The sequence below is a fragment of the Sciurus vulgaris genome (genome assembly GCF_902686455.1).
Source record: "Sciurus vulgaris genome assembly, chromosome: 3".
In the NCBI taxonomy this organism is placed as follows: domain Eukaryota; kingdom Metazoa; phylum Chordata; class Mammalia; order Rodentia; family Sciuridae; genus Sciurus; species Sciurus vulgaris.
The window spans coordinates 186,566,872-186,574,013 of record NC_136463.1 but is presented as its reverse complement, the minus strand read 5'-3'; positions in this window follow the sequence as shown (position 1 = coordinate 186,574,013).

Sequence of the window (7,142 nt, the reverse complement as noted above, 5' to 3'; positions counted from 1 at the left end):
GAGTTCCAGGTATAAAAATATATTTTAATATGAAAAGTAGAAGAAAAACAGAAATGTTTCTGGATATAAAAGTCTTTTATGTGATAAAGTAAGTTACAGAAGGTTTATGGAGGGCAAGTCTCAAAAAACTTATGGAGGGCAAGGTGGTGCACACCTGTAATCCCAGTGGCTTGGGAGGCTGAGACAGGAGGATCTTGAATTCAAAGCCAACCTCAACAATGGAAAGGCACTAAGCAACTCAGTGAGACCCTGTCTCTAAATAAAATACAAAATAAGTTTGGGGATGTGGCTCAGTGGTCAGGTGCCCCTGAGTTCAATCCTCAGTATCAAAAACAAAACAAAAAATTAAAATCAACAAAAAAACCTTGTGTGTGAATGAAGGTTATGTAACCTTCATTATATATAATTAACACAATCAGTTAAAATTACTTAAGGCTTTTTTTTAAAGATCAAATATTAATGTACTGATATAAACCAAAGTTTAATCCTCTAAGTGAAGAAGTAACAAGGATTTCTTAAAACATTAATCTACTCTTATATATTAAGATAATTTCTTGTGTCTGTTAAGTTTTATTATTTAGAGAAACTAGTCTTAAAGAAATTAGGGTTTGTACAACTCTGGTTAAACAATTGTTATTTTAGAATACTACACTACAGATTCTAAATTTTTCTTAAAGCTAAAGTTGATTAATATAAGAACACCAGTGCAATTATGGGGCTGTTACTGTTTTCTTTGTATACTATATGTTTCCATATCTTCCAAATATACAAATCTTTTAAAATATAAGGTTTAGAAGAGCATTTTACCAAGATGGTGTTCTTCAAACTGAAGTTTGAAGTAAAGATTTAAAATTTTACAAGTTACGTTTCTTGGTTCATAACTACTATATGAACTAAAAATGTTTTTACTCTTATTAATTTCATTTTTTACTTATAAACTTTATAACTATTTTTTGGTAGTGCCTTACAGAAAAGTACAACTTCTACTAAAATAACCTGAGTTAATTTGAAATAATAGGCTGTCACCTATACAACAAGCAGGATGTAGGAAGACTTTCCAGTACTAATACTGACTCCAATCAAATGGTAAAGGTGAATGACTGTAAAGTTATAATTAAAGTAAGAACCCCAGTACTCCTACTTTAAGACTGGTAAAACTGACTTGCTGGATGTTTAAAACCCAAACTAAAGATAAAAGACCAAGAAAAAATAGCCAACATTTGGCTATTACCCTCTTGAACTGGGAACAAGGGGACATCTCTGAGGGCTTTGCAACTCTGGGCCACATTCCCTCCCAGTCAGGGGATCAGTGGAGAACGAAAAGTGACCTGTGCACATGCTGCTAAAAGGAGGGTCGTTGGAGAGGAAAATATTCCTGATGCTTTCTGGAAAAGCCACATGACCAGCAAGTTCCAGACCTGTCCTGGCAGGTGGCAGTGGAGGAGCTGAGAGACTGCTCACAAGTTCCCAAGAACGAGCCCCTGGGAATACTCAACTGATTCTTCACAACAGATAGGAACCAGGTCGACTGACCAGTGTGGTCTTAAACACCTAGCAAAACTAGTCACAACAAAATTACAGTCATACCTGGGCATTTAAAAGGAAAAAACAATAGTTCTTTTTTAAAATATTTTTTAAAATGTTGATGGACCTTTTTTATTATTATTATTTATATGTGGTGCTGAGAATCAAACCCAGTGCCTCACATGTGCTAGGCAAGTGCTCTATCACTGTGCTCTATCACATCCCCAGCTCTGACAATAGTTCTGTTAATGTAACTTAAGAGGTACGCTTGTGTCAGCCCCACCACGAGTAAATAAAGCTGGAGGCTATAAAAAAAGGATTCTTAGACAGGAGAGACTCATAACTATCAAAAAAGATTATCAGAGCCAAAAACATGTTTTAGTCAATTTAAGGCCTACAAATCTTCCTAACCTCCTATATAGGCAGACTTAATCTGTGTTGCTATGATTATCTAGCCCTAAGTGAAAGAAATAAAGGGATCTCTACTAAACACAGAAGTTATACCAAGAAATAAGTATTTTACAAAAGTCAGATAACATTAGATCTTAACTACAGCTTATGGTAGCATCTGTGACATTATAAAAACTACATTTTGTGTTTACATTCATGATAACTCTGGCAAAGTAACTAATATTCTTAAGAATTTACATTCCCAAATAGAGGCCATGTCATCACCAGCCTTGTCATGGGAACAGCTTCTTAGTTCTTGTGCCTTCTGATGAAAATTAGTGGTTCCTATCACCAGCATGATATTCATGATGGTGCAACATTTATTTTGTATTAATCTCATTCCAGTTCTCATGTCTTCTGGTTTCTCTCTTAGGCACACTCACCTCCAAGTTGACTTTACAACCTGTTATTTCTAAACCAGATTTTTACCACGGACCCCTCAACCAACCTGGAACATTCCTAAAAGGGAAACCCAAACTGCTTGCTCATGTTGCCCCCTCTCACCGGGAAGCATCCAAAGTGGTCATCACCCATTTCCTCTTATAGGAGTAAGGGGAAAATGAAACCAGGACAAAGGACAGGTAGCCGATTATAAAAATAATAAATTTTAAAGAATTAAAAATACAAGGAGGGAAATGGGTAGATAGCACTCCCCATCACCAACAGTTTGGAACAAAATACTTCAAGAGCTCTCTGAAAACGGGACTATTGATAACAAACTTGAAGCTAAGTTCAGTACCAGAGTTTAGGTGATCAGATACAGAGTCCTAAGGTCAGACAAAAATTACAGTGCCATGTTGCTTATTGATTTATTTGTGTAATACCTATTTTATATAATAGCTCCCAGTGGGGTTGGAAAAAGATAAAAGATGCATCTATTAGGTATTTGGAATCATAAGAATGTTAGTTTAGATCTTTTACAATTATACTGTTACATCCAAGCTATGCAAAAAAGCAAGATTCTTATGTTATCTCCTGCTGTTAAGAAATGCTGTTAAGTGACCTAAATGGTTTCAATCCTTGGGATATGCTCAAACATACTGCATGGTATCTCACAGGGCTTATCTCCTTACTTTTAATTCTGCATTTTCTCACAGTCAGCTGCAAGCTCATCCAATTCAAGTTTCCATACTTCCAAGTAGACATGCATCAGTTGCAGTTAAAAAATTTAAAAAGGGGGAGATGTAGAGAGTGGATGAGCCCCTGGTCATTGGCTGATCCTGTGGTGTTAGCAAAAGCCAAGCTGGGAAACATTCCTTGCCAAAGGTGAGGATCTTATCAGGGTTGACTCTCGGCTCTGACACCAACAGTTTGCAGCAGAATAGCTGCAAAAATGTTTATAGCTCTGTACATTTTTAGTGTACAAAGAAGCCTCTTGATAGTTCATAAGCCTTGAACAATTTACAATGCCCCTAGAGCTTAACTTCCTAATTATGAGACCCTAAATAATAAACTTGTGGAGCTACTTCTGGGTCACTGTTCCTTCATCAGAGTGTAGTGTCCCACCTCACCCCAGCTTTACTTGAAAAATGCCTCTGTATTTTTTGTATGTGTTTTCCCCCCATCTCTAGTCACCTCCTCTTGAGATCCTTTGTTGATGCTGTGTGGGTTACGACACCAGCTTGTCTCTGTCTCTTCCAGATCTCTCCTCTGGATGGACCAAGCTGCCAGGTCCTGAGCAGCCCCTGGAGAGGTCCATGTGCTGAGTAACTGAGGCCTCCAGATAGCTGTCAATAGGAAGTGAGGCCAGGAAATGCCCATATGAATGAGCTTGGAAAAGATTTTTCAGATCCAGGTGGGCCTCCTGATGGCTTTACCTGGTTGACAGTTTAAGGAGAGCCCCTGAGCCAGACCCACTCAGCTATATCACCCCCAGATTCCTGGCCCATAGAAATCTCTTGAGTTAGTGAATACTGTTGTTTTAAGCTGCTAAGTTTGGTGTTGGTTTGTCAAAGAGCAATAAATAACACAGTGAATCCATAAGAAGTTTCTTCTCAACAATCCAAATAGAAATGGCAAAATTAGTCATCTGAGTTCAAAACTGAAGTACAACAAAAAATTCTTTGTTTCATAGGATCTGACTTTGTAACTTTGACCAACAATTAAATAGCATGGATCCTTGTGCAAAAAAGAAAGTGATTTTCAGGTGAAAAGATTATAAAAGATATTATATCAATAGTAGAAATTTGTTATTTACAAGGGAAAGAATAAAAGATGTTTCACAGGGAAAAACCTTCAGTTTGCCAACAACAGTTGCTTATATAAGACAAAAACTTTTCAGCAATACCAAAGATCAATTGATTCAATTTTTAAAAAATTATAAGTACTTCTTAGTTTTAAATGAATCCATTGAGTTAAGAAAGAACCCAAATGATGCTTTGGATACATTTTGTTTCAAAGAGCTTTCAAAATGCACAAAGAAATGCCAATTAAGGGCTGGGGATATAGCTCAGTTGGTAGAGTGCTTGGATTCAAATCCCCAGCACCACAAAAAAAAAAAAAAAAAAAAAGTCAATTAAATTGGCCTGAAAAAATGAACTTATGGTGTAGATGTTTTAATATTTTCTACAACTATCAAAGAAGAATTTCTGTTAGATACAAAATTAAATATGAAAAAGCACTGTGGACATGTAGGATAAAAATCCCATATTTTCTGACATTTTGGAAGAAGAGACTGAAGAATCTGCAGTGCTTCTTTTACTATATGATACATGCTGAAAATATTTGTGCTGTTTTCTGAAGCAGTCTATAAAAAAGTCATGGATATAGTCATTACATCATTAGAATACAAATGCAAATGCTGTAAATAATCAATTTATGAATGATCTTTGTTCTATGCCAATTCTTATTGATTCTGCTACAAAAGAGTTTTACAAAAATTTACTTTGTTAACTTCAGTTCAAGATTTTCTTGAAGCAAGAAGAATGCTTGCTAAATATTCAATAATTAAGTAAAAAATTGGCAGTGTGATTTATGTTTTCTCTCTGATGCTACATTACATATGAATGAGTTAAATTTGAAGCTTCAGGAAGTTTGTATGTGATCCATCTAAATATGTACAGGGTTTATATGGAAATGCAAACTTTTCAAATTATAAATCAATAATAATGATTTTTTTCTTGTATCAGAGATTGAACTCAGGGGCATTTAACCCCTGAGCCACACCCCCCGCCCTTTTTATTTTTTATTTTGAGATAGGATCTCACTAAGTTGCTTAGGGCCTTGGTAGGTTACTGATGCTAAACTCAAACTTGCAGTCCTCCTGCGTCAGCCTCTCAAGCTGGTGGGATTACAGGTGTACATCACTGTGTCCATCAATAATAATGATTTAAACATAGGAATCTATATTTAAGAGTTTAGTTAAACTTAATAGGGTTATGTAATTAGTTGCAAAAACTAAAAGAAAAAAATTTTCAGAACTTTTTTGACAGTGATAAATTCATAGAATTCCTTTGCAATTTATGCCATAACTTTTAAAATATTATTATACTTTATGGCTTTATTTTATTTATTTTTATGTACTGCTGAGGAATGAACCCAGTACTCACACATACTAGGCAAGCACTCTACCACTGAGCCACAACAGCAGCCTATGCCATAACTTTTTTTTTTTTTTTTTTTTTGGTGCTGGGGATTGAACCCAGGGCCTTGTGCTTGCAAGGCAAGCACTGTACCGACTGAGCTATCTCCCCAGCCCCTGCCATAACTTTTTGAATTTGATATTAATCATCCTGAATCAACAAAAGAGTTGAAAGAGATGTAACTTTGATGTAGTTTTGAAACTAATATACTTTTACTTTAAGATCAAATCAATTCTTCCAAAAATGATGAACCTGTTTTATGGATGCAATTATTGAAGGAAAGTGATTTTTTTGGTATTCAATTTATTTATTTATATTTATTTATTTTTTTAATTTTTCACAGACTGCATTTTGATTCATTGTACACAAATGGGGTACATCATTTCGTTTCTATGGTTGTACACGATGTAGATTCATACCATTTGTGCAATCATACATGTACATCGGATAATGATGTCTGTCTGACTCCACCATTTTTCACATCCCCTCCCTCTCATTTCCCTTTACATAATCCAAAGTCCCCCCATTCTTCTCTCACTCCCCACCCACCCCCATTATATATCATTCTCCACTTATCAGGGAAAACATTCAACCTTTGTTTTTTTGGGCTTGGCTTATTTCACTTAGCATGATATTCTCCAATTCCATCCATTTATTTGCAAATGCCATAATATTATTATTCTTTATGACTGAACAGTATTCCATTGTGTATATATACCCGAGTTTCTTTATCCATTCATCTGTTGAAGGGCATCTAGGTTGGTTCCACAATCTAGCTATTGTGAACTGAGTTGCTATAAACATTGATGTGTCTGTATCTCTGTAATGTGCTGATTTTAAGTCCTTTGGGTTATAAACTGAGGAGTGGGATAGCTGGGTCAAATGGTGGGTCCATTCCAAGTTTTCTGAGGATTCTCCATACTGCTTTCCAGAGTGGCTGCACCAATTTGCAACTCCACCAGCAATGTAAAAGTGTGCCTTTTCCCCCACATCCACGCCAACAATTGTTTGTGTTCTTGATAATATCCCTTCTAATTGGAGTAAGATTAAATCTTAGAGTTGTTTTAATTTGCATTTCTCTAATTACTAGAGATGTTGAACACTTTTTCATATATTTATTAATTGCCTGTGTGTCTTCTTCTGTAAAGTGTCCAGTTCCTTGGCCCATTTATTGATTGGGTTCTTTGTATTTTTGGTGTAAAGATTTGTAAGTTCTTTATAAATTTTGGAGATAAGATCTCTATCTGAAGTGCGTGTGGAAAAGATTTTCTCCCATTCTGTAGGCTCTCTCTTCACATTATTGATTATATCCTTTGCTGAGAAAAAGCTTTTTAGTTTGAGTCCATCCCATTTATTGATTCTTGCTTTGATTTCTTGTGCTTTGGGAGTCTTGTTGAGGAAGTCTGATCCTAAGCCAACATGATGAAGATTCGGGCCTACTTTGTCTTCTATTAGGTGCAGGGTCTCTGGTCTAATTCCTATGTCTTTGATCCATTTTGAGTTGAGTTTTCTGTAGGGTGAGAGATAGAGGTTTAATTACATTTTACTGCATATGGATTTCCAGTTTTGCCAGTACCATTTGTTGAA